Source organism: Rhamphochromis sp. 'chilingali' (genome assembly GCF_963969265.1).
Source record: "Rhamphochromis sp. 'chilingali' genome assembly, chromosome: 5".
Lineage (NCBI taxonomy): Eukaryota > Metazoa > Chordata > Actinopteri > Cichliformes > Cichlidae > Rhamphochromis > Rhamphochromis sp. 'chilingali'.
The window spans coordinates 16,232,458-16,248,255 of NC_137932.1; the positions used below are offsets into that span (position 1 = coordinate 16,232,458).

A 15,798-nucleotide genomic window follows, 5' to 3' on the forward strand; every position below is an offset into this window, starting at 1 on the left:
AATCTCAAACTTTTACACGTAAAGAAATGCTGTTTGATGTTTGAAGAAAAGAGATGTACGTTTATTTTTTCTGACAAATTCTAGTATGACGGTTTTAAGACAGTTGGAAGGATAAATGAAAATACAATGTAGAGCAAGGTGTGTTTGATCCTAAATGACTGCGCCACCCTTTATGGCACATTTAGCATGCTCTTATGGCTCATTAATGTGCCAGACAGCTCAGTGAACACCACAGCAGCATGTGGTTTAATTATCAGGGCGACCAGGATAATCTGTCAAGATGATTGATTTAGAAATGTGCTCCTCTTGCTGAATATATTTTGGTATTTGCGAGCTGTGAAATTTACAGTTAAATGTGCTGCTCCAGTATGCGTTGAGTTGCATTCATCCCTTCATATAATTTTCTCTGTCACACTTTCTGAAGTTACGGGTGCTTCGTTTTCCTTTTAAGGAGAAATGCAAAGTTGTGAGTGAGTCTTAAACTGTCTCCTGATCTGGTGTTGCTTGGCAACCACTCAGCATTTTAAAAAATACCCGTATCAAGAAAAGAAAAAAAAAAAGAGGTACGGTGAAGGCTAAGTTCCCTGAACTCCTGGTGTGGGTGTTTGAATACTGAATACATTATGCCTCTTACCACACACACAATGCGGCCCATCAGAGTCCTATTCTTGAGCCAACAACTGTGCCTCAGCTAGTCCGAGAAGAACTTCCTTTATACTGGCTGCAGAGACGAGAAGAAAAGAGCTTACGCACAGTTATAGTTTATCTTTTTTTGAGAAATTAATAGGCCAAGAGTTAGAATGTGTTGGCTTAAAAGTACAAGGGAGAAAAGCAACCTAGAGACCCATTGGTTATCGTCTGATGGTTCAGTCCCTGGGTAGAGATGGGCAATATTTTGGGGGTTTTCTTGTGGCCAGTGGAAATCCTGGCCATAACTGTGTTTATTTATGTTTATACATTATATATATATATATATATATATATAAAAACACCCAGCACGCCCCTGCGGGCGGTTTATCCTTCAAGCTCGGGTCCTCTACCAGAGGCCTGGGAGCTTGAGGGTCCTGCGCAGTATCTTAGCTGTTCCCAGGACTGCGCTCTTCTGGACAGAGATCTCCGATGTTGTTCCCGGGATCTGCTGGAGCCACTCGCCTAGCTTGGGAGTCACCGCACCTAGTGCTCCGATTACCACGGGGACCACCGTTACCTTCACCCTCCACATCCTCTCGAGCTCTTCTCTGAGCCCTTGGTATTTCTCCAGCTTCTCGTGTTCCTTCTTCCTGATATTGCTGTCATTCGGAACCGCTACATCGATCACTACGGCCGTCTTCTTCTGTTTGTCTACCACCACTATGTCCGGTTGGTTAGCCACCACCATTTTGTCCGTCTGTATCTGGAAGTCCCACAGGATCTTAGCTCGGTCATTCTCCACCACCCTTGGGGGCATCTCCCATTTTGACCTCGGGACTTCCAGGTTATACTCGGCACAGATGTTCCTGTACACTATGCCGGCCACTTGGTTATGGCGTTCCATGTATGCCTTGCCTGCTAGCATCTTGCACCCTGCTGTTATGTGCTGGATTGTCTCTGGGGCATCTTTACACAGCCTGCACCTGGGGTCTTGCCTGGTGTGATAGACCCCAGCCTCTATGGATCTTGTGCTCAGAGCTTGTTCTTGTGCTGCCATGATTAGTGCCTCTGTGCTGTCTTTCAGTCCAGCTTTGTCCAGCCACTGGTAGGATTTCTGGATATCAGCCACCTCCTCTATCTGCCGGTGGTACATACCGTGCAGGGGCCTGTCCTTCCATGATGGTTCCTCGTCTCCCTCCTCTTTCTTGGGTTTCTGCTGCCTGAGGTATTCACTGAGCACTCGGTCAGTTGGGGCCATCTTCCCAATGTATTCTTGGATGTTCCTTGTCTCATCCTGGACTGTGGTGCTGACACTCACCAGGCCCCCCTCCTTCCGCTTAGCGTACAGCCTCAGGGTGCTGGACTTGGGGTGAAACCCTCCATGCATGGTAAGGAGCTTTCTTGTCTTTATGTCAGTGGCTTCTATCTCCTCCTTTGGCCAGCCTATTACCCCAGCAGGGTACCTGATCACGGGCAGGGCGTACGTGTTGATGGCCCGGATCTTGTTCTTACCATTCAGCTGACTCCTCAGGACTTGCCTGACCCTCTGCAGGTACTTGGTGGTTGCAGCCTTTCTAGCGGCCTCTTCATGGTTCCCATTTGCCTGCGGGATCCCCAGGTACTTGTAACTGTCCTCTATGTCTGCAATGTTGCCTTCTGGTAGTTCAATTCCCTCAGTTCTGACTACCTTCCCTCTCTTTGATACCATCCGACTACACTTCTCCAGTCCGAACGACATTCCAATGTCATTGCTGTATAGCCTGGTAATGGCTATTTTATTTATATATATATATATATATATATATATATATATTTTTTTTTTTTTTTTTTTTTTTTTTTTTTTTTTTTACAGGACTGCATAGAGTCGAGTGAAAACCTCCGTCTGACAACACAAGGCAACCCTTCTAGACCAGCCATACTTGTTCAGTCTTTTTCTAACTGTGCTGTTATGAACCATATAACATGCTGACTGAGGCCTGTGGAGTCTGACATGTGGCTCTTGGGTTTTTTGCAGTTTCTCTGAGTATCAGACAGTTTGACCTTGGGGGTGAATTTTCTGGGACATCCACTTCTGGAAAGACTCTGGCACTAACACATACCTCAATTTTCTTGACCAGTAAAAATCCTAAAACCTATTTTCTTTCACACAGGTGCTCGCACTTGCTGATAATCAGTTAATCAAGTGCATCTGATTAGCAGCACCTGGCTGCCACTTGGCCTCATAATTCCTCATTCTTGACAGGACTGCACAGTTTCCTGTGAAAATGTTCTTTCTCACAGGACTGCGAACCGTCTACCTACTTGAATCCAGTGCCTGTTCAAACATGATTGATTAATACCACTCAGTACGAACTGGCTGCAAAAAGAAATCAGAAAACTTCTGGTACAAAAATATTCTGCATATCTGTAGACAGATATCTATTTGAGAAGAAAAATGAAAAGATAAAAAATTACTAAAGAGAATCATTTAAACGCTGGATAGTATTGTACTGTATTAATATTTTGTTGATATTTCTAAGCACTTTGATAATCCTTTGATAAGTATGCCTGGGATTGGTTTTCTAAATAGTTGTGACTAACACATGTAGAGTGTGGGACCGAATGTATATTTAGCAGCTTGTATTTGACAAAGTGGATTAAGTAATTTATGTAAAAATTAGTATTCTTTATCCCAAGTCAATTTCATGGCTTTTTACTTAGATTTTAAGGAAGTAGCAAGTAAGTCAGCTCAGTGAGAAAGCTCCCATTTGGAATGATTGATTTGTCACATTTGGACACTTAGATATTGGCAGCTTGGCTCTGAGACTATCCCTCCTTGCACATAAGTTACATACAGAGCAATGAGTAAATTTTCCCCTGAGCCTACAAGATGGTGGGATGGTAGATGGGTAGAAACAGGAGGCAGTGATTCAGGGCAGCAGTGGCGTCAACAATGGGGGAGAGCTGGTAAATCTGCACCTTAAATAGAGCAACAAATTGGGAGGATGTGTTTGGTATATGACGTGAGGAGAGTGAGACATGTTGGTGTGTAGCTTGTGTTGACTGCCTGAATTAGTTTCCAAGCTTTAACTCCACTTATGCCAGCAAACTGCTTAACACGAGTGTTTAGGATACAGAATTCCTAAATATATAGCTGAACTTTACTTGGTCTTAATGGGTCCCATCCAGCGGACTACTGTCTTAGTTTTTCTTAAGTATTACGTGATGTAATTAAAGGGAGGACACCTATTTTGACTGTCCATAAAATATGGCTGCATTATTGATAACTTTGTTATTTGTCGTGAGGGAAATTTGCAAGAAGTCTCCATCAAAGCCAAATAACATGGTAATGGATTCAGAACAGCAGTCGATCTGCGTGTAACTGTAATTATCTCCACATCCTGCTTTTACTTTCATTAGCAGCCTGACTCCATAGTGTGCTGACTGTGAGACAGCCAAATGAGAACAAATTAATAAGACTCTGGAACTGTCCCAGCTCTACAGCTTACTGTGGAAAGGCACAGTTTAAATAGTGGAAAAAATCATGCAACTGTGTTGTGTTTCTCTTCTCTGAAACACAATATTGAAGGATATGAGAAGCCTTTAATTAGAAGTTATTGGTAGAATTTCCCACTGTGCGTAGCTAGATCCACTGACAGGCAACAAAAAGGTATAATGTCAGCCTGGTAGAATGGTTTTAATTTGGCTTATACACCATTGTGGATCAATATCTAGGACTTGAAAGAAAACAAATAGCTTTTAGACATGCGTACTACATCCCACTCATTAAAAGGGCATGAAGGAACACCAGCACATTTTTACATTTTCTTTCAGCAGCTTAGTTTAACTAAGCTAAGTTTAACTGTTTATTTAATGATACAATTACAAAGAAAAAGTCAGCATTCTTTTGGATTTAAACCAAGAGACCTAGGCTACTGCAGAGGACTTTTTCTCCTCAATTAGAAACCCATTATTGTTTTTTTGTTTTTCTAAACAGCTGATTTAAAAACAACAACAACAACAACAGCAAAATGCCATTCAGTTTATATTGGTCTGTATTTCTTGGCTTCTTCATACCTTATTTCTAGACTTTATGCGTGTGTGTGAAAGAGTAAAGGGAAACGTGCAAGGACAGGAGTGTCACTCAGGTGTACTGTCAGTGAGAGAGTGCATATGCAGTCTTAAGCAGAGGGGAATTACCCAATTAAATAAGCGCTGTGGTGCCTTAATATTTATGCACATGGTGTCCAGCATCCTTGAGTAATTCTGATAAATCACTTGCCCTGCAGGAAAATCAATGTGCAACACAGACAACCCGTTAGCCCATAACAAATCCAGATATGGAAGTGGTGTTTTCCCTGTCAAAACCTGAGATGCAGAGTATCAATAATGCACGAGGCTCCTGTTTGTTTGTTTAATTCTGTAATTAAGTTAGCATTAACCTCACAGTATGGTGTCAATTAAGCATTTAATAGAACATGACATTCTAACTGACTTAGGTCAGCATGTAACACTGTAAAGACCAGGTATAATCAGGGGATTTAAAACAGCGCTCACTCATAATTGAACGAGAAAATGCCAAGACACCTGAGAAACAGCTTAAAGCTCCGCAAAAGCTTGCAGTGCAAGTCAGAACTGGGGCAGCAATAGAAGAATAGAAGAAATACAAAAAACAAGGTGAGACTTGGAAGCGTCAGATCTGCTGCTGTTCTAATTTTTTTTAAAACACAGGTATAATTATCCTGCTGCAGTGATGTGTAATTGTGGTTTTAGGCTACATTCTGCTGAAGATACTTTTATGAAATCTTCTTCATTGGTTAGAGAAAAAAAAACCAAAACTGTGCAAAAATCTTGATCATCGATTATTTATTTATATTTTGCCAGAAAAATAGGAAATAGCTGCAGTAATATAAGATATAATTATTAATGTCAATGTTAAGTAGCAAATAAAAAAGTAAAATTTTCTGTAAATAGTGAAGTACAAGGACTGGACTAAAGCCTCAAGACATCTTTAACTTATAATAAAGCCTCACTAGTTGGAATCAAAATGTAAACAAATGAGAGGTGGCTCAAGCTCTAGTGGAAAATGAATTCTCCAAAAGGACTGTAAACATTGTTTTTCTAACACATTTTTGTCTTTAAAATTACATTTTTTGATACTTTGATCACTCCCTACCTTGTAAAGCGAGGTTGCAAGTGGATGAATGAAATCTGGCTATCTGCACGGTAAATGCAACTAAAGCATGCATTACGCAATCTTGGCCTTGTGTAGTTTCTGCCACTGAAAAAAGACAGATCGTGTACTAAGAATGAGAGCAAGGCTAGTTTTCATTCACATCTGAATTTCTCTCTAAAATGATGACACTTGGAAAGGTGCATCCATCACCCTTAGTAACATATTTCTGGTCTTTCTTTTTTCAGTGCCTATACACTGTGATATTTTACAAGTTTATGGGAGGTGGGTGCAATAAAATGTTTGACGTTTGAAGTGTGTGAGCTGATATGATAACTGGATGGTAAATTATAATGCTATTGCTGGTGTAACGATGCCTATGTGGAATACCAGTTGCAGGATTTAGCTGTTTTATGGGAGTTTGTATTGTGTTCCACATGTGCTACTTTGCGTCAGCAGAAACGTTGTTCTCACTGGATTTTGTTGCATTTCTGACCCAATTTTGAGAAGTGTCAAACTAGTTGTCTTGCAACAATGTTACCTTTTTCAGTCTAATAGCCAATTTATGCTTCAGTGGCAAATCTACATCATAACCTACAAAGTAATCACAAACCCTTCTAGCCTTATACCCTACCACGTAACCAAGAAATGTAACCACACGTCAGGTCGACACAGCCCTTAACTGCTCTGATTGGCCTGTTCAGTAACGTCATACCTGCTGTGCATTTCTGGCTGCTTTTTCGCCGCATTTTTTTAATTATCAGTCAGAGAATAACAGTCATGGCCTTAATATGAGGACTCACAAAAGTCTCCCGGCTCATGGAAGGAGAATGTTTAAATGACTATAATTTATGTGAGGGAATACACAAAGAAGTGGAAAATCCCGAGGGACAAAAACTGACCAGAACAAAGCACATGAAACATCGGGACATGATCGCCGTTAACAACATGATTGCAACAGCCCAAACATGAATGTGGACAGCAAAATAGGGTACGTCATAGATTCTACAAAGGTTCCACTGAAGTCTATATCAAGCATAAACCTACCATAATTTATGTTTTTACATGCAATGTTACCATGATTTTCCTGTTAGTGATAATTTGTTTGGGGCAACCCAAAAATGCGTAGCGAATTCTCCTCTTCATTAGTAAACCTCCTGTGGGATGAGACTTAAAATCAGAATTGATACATTTATATTCAGCGTGCTTATTTGAAATGCAAAATACTGGTTGCCACACCCTGTTTGTACTGAGATGTGTGCGCTTTGCTCCATGTGCCTTGATTAATGACAGCAATGTGTGTTTTTGCATATATTTACATTTAAAAAGAAACACCCTGATACACCACTCTAACTCATTAAACATTTAGGATAGTTGTAAGCAGTTCGTATTACTACTGTCTCTGTGTAATCTAACAGTGTGTATGTTCTGTAAATGCTTTTAGTTGAAAATGTCACGGTGATCGAGTGCTTTCTATTTGTGGATATTGTAATGAAGAATATCAGGAGTGAGATAGGACAGTCTGATGTGCGAGACTTCGTGTACATGTCCCACATGAGGCAGACTGCCAGCAAATTATTGTCGCCTGAACTCAGGATAAATCCCTCGATGATGCGCTCTTGTTGACTCCGCTGCACCATAGTAGCGAAAGTGCTATTCAGGGTATTCCCCAGTATCTAAGTATGTCACATGTTTAGGAGTTGGAGTTTATCTGCAGCATCGCATTGTCACAACCTGGAATGCAATCCAAAGAAATGTTTCAAGCAATTTCACCCTCACCCCCTCAGTCTCTTGCGTCACAGCCTTGAGAAAGGGACTCAAACAGAAAACGAATGTGTGATGTGATCAAACGAACTACAAGCGAAACCCCACTCGAAGAGCTTTTCCTTGCATTTGTCACATCTCAAATATTCCTTTTGCTTTCATGTCAGGAACAAGTGGGAATAGCTGCGTGACAAATAAATACGGTAATGCAAATAAATAATCTACAAGCTCTCTTTGCAAGACAACTGGAAAAGCATTGCAGTGAAAATAAAAACAGTGTTTCGGATTCATCCCGACCAAATAGTTTTAAAAACACACACACACACAACTTTAATCTGCTAAAAGAAAATGAAAAAGCAGGGAATTCATATTTTCTTCACTCTAAACTTTTCATAAAACTACGACACACTTGAGCAGAAAGACGATTAATTAGAGGTAATTAAACCTAATCAGCAGAGAAGCTCAAGCCTCCTTCCTGGTTGTAAGGTCCCTGGAAAATTGGTGGTGGTGGTGGTGGGGGGGGAAGCAGCATGATACATGTAAGCAAGAAAAAACATGGCAGCCATCAGAAGTCCTGAGTCCTATTTTAGCATAGCAAGTTTATGCAGTGCAATAGTTTAAAATAGATGTACTTTTAACTAGTGGCCATATTTGCACAGCATCAATATAAACATGTGACCATGCACTATATATATATATTGACAATTTAATCCCCTAGAAAGGTAATTTAAAAGGGGGCCAAGACACTTCTCTAAAATGATGGCACTTGTATTTTCTATTACTGAGCACCTTTTTAAAATTCATTATGAGGCTGTATTACCCAGAAAGTGGCGTACTATAATGATCTATAATGATTACTGCTAATTTATCTAATGATCTGAAGTGAACACCCCTTTGGAGCTCCAAAAAGAGTAACAAAAATGTGTTTTAGCAACTTTACTGATAATCATTTTTCCTTCCGCACTGATAAATAATTTTGTCTATTAAATGTCTGACATTTAATAAAACCAAATTCATCCAAGTAAAGATTAAAATGTTAAAATTATTAACGACTGAAACCACCACGTTTTCCTGTGCTGCAGGTATTTCTGCCAACTGATTCAGAGAAAATGAAAATCTGCATTGTAAATTATTTTTTACTTACAGTGTGACTCATCTATCTTGATCTTTTACATCCTGGGTGACGGACGGTAGCATGTTCTTCGTGGCTGTCAAATCGAGTCAGCCCTTAGAGCGATTAAAAGCGTTTGGGTCCTTTGAGTAGAATGGATAACGCTGAAGGTTTAAAGCCAACATGCAAGTCAAAGGACAACAGCCTCGAGCTCGATTCCCAGCTTATTTTTGCTATTTTTTTGGAGACTCCAGCTTAAAAAAAAAAAGCACATTGCCTCTTACGTAACAATGGAGATGGGCATTATGGTTTGCCAATTGCCATTATAAATGAAGTGCTTCTACAACCTCTTTAAAGCTTTTTCATTACTCGATTGGATTTTATTAATCTGCAGTGATATTTCTTGAAATACTCTCATTGCTGAGGACACTTAAAGCTGAATGCTGTGACTCACAGACATCCATGTAAGGCCAGTTTGAGGATTTTTATCGACCATTTCAAAATAAAAGACCAAAAAAACCTAAATTTTACACATTTTGACACTGAAAATCAATACATTACTTTCTCTACTAGCAGGCTGTGCACTGTGATGCTAATAATAGCAGAACCTAACAGCAGCATATTTGGCTTACTAAGCATAAAGTTGAATGTAATAATGTTTCTTGGTTAACAAATAAGTAAAAATAAATACATGCATAAATAACATAAAACCTGTTGCTATTGACTGTTAGAGGTTGATATGTCAGCATAGGTGAATCTGGAATCCACTGATGGACGTGTGAATAATTCCAAGAGACTAAATAAACTAACAGACAACAATAACACGGAACAGTACATTTTACTGCAGCTCGGCACAGTTTGTGTCAAATGCCCTGGAGCTATTACTCTTTACTGGATGCTGAAAGACTAAAGGGTAGCATCTGTGATTCTGGTGCTTATTTTATTGCCTGAGATTTAGGCTGTGATGAACCATGACACCCAAAAAATGTGGTTATAGTGGGGTTTCTCTCAAGGGGGCTCTCTTGTTTAGAGATTTGTAGTTTATTTTTTTTCAGTTGGTGGAAAGGGAAATTTGGGCAACAGTAAGAGAGATGAGGAGGAAATATAAAAGTGTTTTAATCAACAGACAAACCCTGAAAAATAGCTGCAGATAACCATAATTCCTAAACGTTAAAATTGGCTAATTAGTGCAAAATAAGTATGTGTTTTTCAAGACAAGAGCAGTCACAAAGTGCTTCATAGATGTACAGCCACTTGCATCATATAATCTATGAATAGCCCTCCTCTACGGGGGGGAACTATCCATAGAGCATATCGTGTGAGGCTTTTTAATGCTGTTAAGTTGAGCATTTTAACATGGGACTCTATAGAGAAGGAGCAATTACCGGTACTCGGCTCGAGGAAGAAAATGGATACGTATAATCTTACATTTACAAAGTATAGCAAAAAGACATTTGCAGGACAGGCTGGCCGGACACACCAATGAATCTCTTTGGATTCTTAAGTTACAGGCTCCCAAATACCATGTTTGTATTTTTTTAATGCATAGATATTCTCTGTGGTTGATGTTGCTGTTTATTTAACTTTTAATCAAATTTGATAAATATTGTAGGCTTTACTGTGTCGATGTCCCTTTGGACTCCTACAGCTCTCCAAGATTCCTCCTGTTGCTGGAGAATCACTTGTCGAAGATCCTAATCTTAATCTAAGTGGAAGCTTGCCATTGGTAGAATACCACTCTCATGCAATGAGAATAAAGTCATTAAAAATTTTATTTAAAAAGGTGGCGCAGTTGTCACTGTTCCCTACATTGTTACCAGGCAGAAAGTCCTGGGTTCTAATCTAATCTGCAGTCTTTCTTTGTTTGCTTGTTCTTCCCGTGTCCGTGTCGGTTCTCTCTGGGTACTCCAGTTTCCTCCCAAAGACAAGAACTGGGTTAGGTTAGTTGGTGATTGTAAACTAACCATAGTTGTGAATGTGATTGTGAATGTGTAAGTGTCTATGTAAGCACTGCAACTGATTGATGACCTATCCAGGGTTTACTACGTCTCTTGACCTAAAAAAAACTGGGATAGGCTATGGATGGAAGGAAGAGAGTGCCTTGGATTTCTTTGATGGGAATTATCTTGGTTTTGGAGCCATCCTTAAGTGGCCACCAGAGGAACTGCAGTATGTGACCTTTGTTTGTTTTGTACGTTGTTGTTTGATCTAAAGGCTAAAGGTTGACACTGAATATGCAGTCTGGCTGTGAATTGCAGACATTGTTGCGGTCCTGTTGCTTGCTATCTGTCTTCTCTATATCTATTCATATCTATATGGCTATCTAGCCCACAGCTTCCTCACCTCTTCTGTCAGGTCAACACCAATGGCAAACATGTATTTGAGTATATATGTTGGCAGCTACAGTGTGTGTGTTTTACCTCATGTACATCAAGGTATATCCACTTTGACGGCCACAGCAGAGCATCTGTCACAAAACCTGGGAGTCACAAGTTCCCATCAGCCAGCACTGTGACAGTTTGAACTGGCACCAGACTGACAGATGGAGCGACATGCAGAACAGCATTTTACTGCTTTGTACTAACAGAAAAGAGCTGAGATAAGATGGGTATATACAGGTTGTTTGAGCATAAGAAGAAATGATGAATGAAGGCAAATTTAGTGTTGGGATTAAGATTCCCATTCTGCTCCTTGGTTGCTGTACTTAGGAAATACATATTTGGGTTAGAATTAAAGTTAAGAGATAAAGAGTGTCTTTAGCAGTGATTCCTTTTCTCTAATTCTTTTTAGAGAATACTCACACTTTACATTCATGTAAATGCAATACACTGGTGTTAAATAATCAGAATAATAGCACAGATCGACAAATATGTCACTTTACATTTACTTTGATAGAATAATCACTAATTTACTAGTTAGTTCTATGTTAAGACTTTTTCTCTTGAATGTATATCAAATGAAAGTTTTTGTGCGTCTGGTTTTAAAAATAGAAAATATTAAACACAAATGTTTCTCAGGCTCGCTGTGCAGGCATCTTAACCACTGAGCATCTAGGTTGTCAAATTCATTTTTTTCATCCATTTTCTGCTGCTTATTGGAGTCTGTCTTACCGGGCTGGGTCTAAACAGAGATTCTCAGACTCCACCTCTCCTAGCTCCGTTTAAGGGTCACTGAGCAGCCAGCATAATCTCTCCAACATGTCCTAGATCAGTCCTGGGGTCTCCTCCCAGATGGACATGCTCGATACATTCCTCAGTCCTCCTCAGGAATATGCAGGCTGCCCAGATGTCAGAGTTTTCCACTCGCACTTGAAAGCAGCTTACATTTGTGAAACTACGCGGAAAAAGTTTCAAAACCACACACGCACACATGACTTTTTCTGTGCATATCAGCCAAACCATGCACAGCTTGTATAGTTGAGCAAAAAATATCTTTATTTCAATTCAATTCCGTTTTAATTGTTTAGCGCTAAATCACCACAAAGACCACATCAGGACATTTGTTCACACATCAAGTTTTTTTTACTGTGAAAATGATCAGTGATTATTCAGGTTTGGATGCGTTTATAGAATGGCTTTGTTCTCATATTGCTTTGTATAAGTATGTGGTTTGGAGCATGCATTTGTTAGTACTAAAAGATTACACACAAATAATTGCACACATTGGTAAATCTTCGTTTAACCTTATGGGTCATATCATACACATTTGCAACACTTGTGAGATCATTTTCACTCTATAGGGGAGAAAAAAAACATTTTATTGATATATTATGTTGTTTTTATTATTCTGCTGTGTACAGTTTCCTTGAGTGTTCTGAAAGGCGCTTTCAGATAAAATGTATTATTATTATTATTATTATTAGTTGATGTTTTTAATATATTTTATGATATAAATATTAATTTATTTTCTCTTGTCTCTGTCTAAAATTGTTTTCAATGGATCCAAACATTCCTATTTGTAAGAAAAACCCCCCAGAACAATTACATTTTTTCTGTCTCCCCAAAAAACAAGTTCCCTCTTTGATTAGTCAGTGCTAAAAGATAAAAAGTACCCTTGCCCCTCGACAGGTTTTTCTACTAATTGGTGGCCATGTTCCCTAAAAATCTATTAAATTAAAAGGAAATAAACAATTTGAGATTACTCTTAAAGTTAATTCATCATTTGTCAAAATGTTAACCCTTCAGTATTTTTAAATTTCATCTAAATTCTTCCCTTTTAAATCACTCTGTTTGACTACACAAAGAGCCCTTCATCCCTGTGTCAAGAGATAGGTGGTTTCCACAGCAACGAGCTTTTATCCTAGCATCTCTAGAGCGGTAGATAAATGGTGCGACCTGGCCTGGACATCTCAACAACACCCTGCTGCGACCTTCACGACCTGATTGTAAATCTTTATTCTAATTAATTTAACACTAATGAGAATACTTATTACACTTTGAATAATTTAACCGCCATTAAAAGAAGAGTGCACACAATATGCTGTTTTGTTTATGGTTGTATGTTTGTAGCGATGAAGCACTAAAAGCTTTGAGCCACAAAAGTGTTTTTTGTTGCTAATCTACACTGCTATCATTATGTGAACAATCTGCCCACTTAGGAAATGCTTTTGGGTTTCAACAGCCACTTCTTCCATTGTCAAATTTAAGAAGCACTGCTAGAGGGGCAGTCCAGCTGTTTAGTTTGCAGCACTTGCTCCTTTCATTATACAGTAGCTTAATTTTTCGTGGTATTGCTGCAGCATTATTTAATCTGTCTTCAGCCCAGACATGAGGAGGAGGGTCTGTCCTCCATATTTTATGTGCCTTGGATCTGGTTAGCCATCATGAAAGCTCAACTTTTCACACTGGCTGCTTGACAATCTGGTGCAGGCTGTACAGGTATCGGGGAGGAGTTGTCCCCCACTCCACACTTCATCCTTTCTCTTCCTCTCTCTCTCTGCTGCAGTAGACTCAAGACAGATGGAGCAGTACATGACAAACCAGCCTAATTAAGAGAGTGGTGGACCTTTGAATTCCCATACGTGGAAACCCTTTTCAGAACCGTGACAGAACAAGTTGGCAGCGGGGAAAGACGGAAAAAACATTTTTCAATTTGCATCACTCGTCTTTGTCCTCAGTGTGCTTGGCTTTAATGCAACCTAGAGGCCTTGAAAAACAGAGCTTGTAACAAATAGACCATTAAAATGTGTGCTTTCGATGGCACAGCGACTCAGGTCAATGCAGGACGGCAACATTAAAAACCTGATGAGCAACACGGTTGAATGCATTTACAAACACATGATTATTTATTATATCAACTTCCTTTTTTTAGTTGTTGGATTCAACAGCTCCTACAGATGGATAACATTTCATTAAGTAATCAAGTAAAATAGGGTGGAAAATAACACCCCATTTAAAATTCTGTGTAGCATTTATGTAAATTCTTTAAGGAAAAATGTGGAATTTTGTTACTGTGCCTTGTTTTAGGACAGACACAACAATACCTGAAATAAAATGCCAATTAAATTGATCATGAAAACACAGTTGTAGCCCTAGAAGAGTGTGTGTTGAGTAAAAATGTGTAGTGAAAATAGGGAAAGAATGAGTCTTTTATTTAACTGCATTTTCCTTCATTTTAATGCCCATGGCAAAAGTAAGGAACTTAAAGGCTTATTAAGTTCTTTCTTATGGCAATAACAACAGTTTGATCCCCACAGCCCAATAGTAAATTTTAATACATGAAAAGATTTGCTGTCAAGTTAGAGCAACACATCCTGTTGCATGAAATTCTGTATTAGTGTCACAGCACTAACAAATAGGAGATTGTTGTAAGGAGGTGCTTTATGAAGCTGGCATTTAAAACTGTCTTGTGTTCAATGTACTTATGGACATTTTTTTAATATAGCTACTGGAAACAAAGAATATTGTCAAAATCCTTAGCAAAGTAGTTTTATGGATGACAATCAATTAGTTGGTCCTTCATAAAGCACATAAAACATCATGGAGTGATTTAATAATGCGATGAATTGTTAGGAATTGGAATAATATTTACAGATCATATTATTTCTTATTAATGTTAGACATAATCATAATGGATTGCATTTATATAGCGCTTTTCAAGACCCTCAAAGCGCTTTACAATTCCACTATTCATTCACTCACACATTCACACACTGGTGAAGCCAAGCTACAGTTGTAGCCACAGCTGCCTTGTACCCTGTGCCATATCGCGCCATCGGCCCCTATGGCCAGCACCAGTAGGCGGTAGGTGAAGTGTCTTTCCCAAGGACACAATGACTGAGACTGTCCGAGCTGGGGCTCGAACCAGCAACCTTCCGATTACAAGACGAACTGTCAACTCTTGAGCCACGATCGCTGACGATTAATATCGCTATGTCTCTTTTCGCTTTATGTGTGGGAAGACTGGATGACTACCTCAGCTGTGCCAGCTGTGTCAATCATTGTAAGCAATGCTGCTGTGGAGTAAATGTGAAAGGCTTACAGAGTGCTCTCACTTTGGTGCACACATGTGGCCACAAAGACCAGTGAGTGACACTGAGGGATAATATGCTCCTGTGTAGATGTACATGCTTCAGGCCAGAGTGAGCTGCAGCAAACGGATGCCTTTTACACACTGCACTGCACATCACTCACACGGATACTCTTTATTCAAGGCATATGCATGAAAAATGCTGTAAAAGCACTGCTGTTCTGTCACTGTAATGATACCAGACAAAGTGCGGTTTGGTCTAAGCAGGCATTGTGAATTAAACATTAAGGATGAAGATATATCTTGTGCTTTAATATTACCGTCCCTGCAGATATGATCACTGCAGTTTTCAGAGGGAACTCCATTTCCAGAATTCAATTTCTGGAAATGGAGTTCCATTTGTCCTGTCTTGCTGTGTTCTGTGTTGAGTTGTTGCTGTCAAACTGAGCCTGATATCCTCATCTTAGGTGTTTATTGGAGCTGAAACAGATGGTATATTTTTGAAAATGTCACAAAAGCTGGAGCAATTTCATGTGACGTGGGTAATTTAGGCATTTAGACGGTGACAAATATAAATCATAAAATTTAAGGTACTGCTACTATCTACTTTAGTGAACCGGGGAGAATGTCTAGGTGCTTTCTGACCAAAGGAAGGTTGTCTTAGTTTTTATAA

At 39.4% G+C, this 15,798-nt stretch overlaps 1 protein-coding gene across 1 annotated transcript in view; it reads left to right on the forward strand.

Annotated features, from left to right (window-relative positions):
• Positions 1-6,689: 6,689 nt before the first annotated feature.
• Positions 6,690-15,798, forward strand: part of dlgap2b (discs, large homolog-associated protein 2b) — a 49,494-nt gene continuing 40,385 nt past the window's right edge. The window contains exon 1 of the mRNA XM_080883713.1: positions 6,690-6,773. The gene's annotated coding sequence lies outside the window, so the exon portion shown is untranslated. The remainder of the gene's footprint in view (positions 6,774-15,798) is intronic.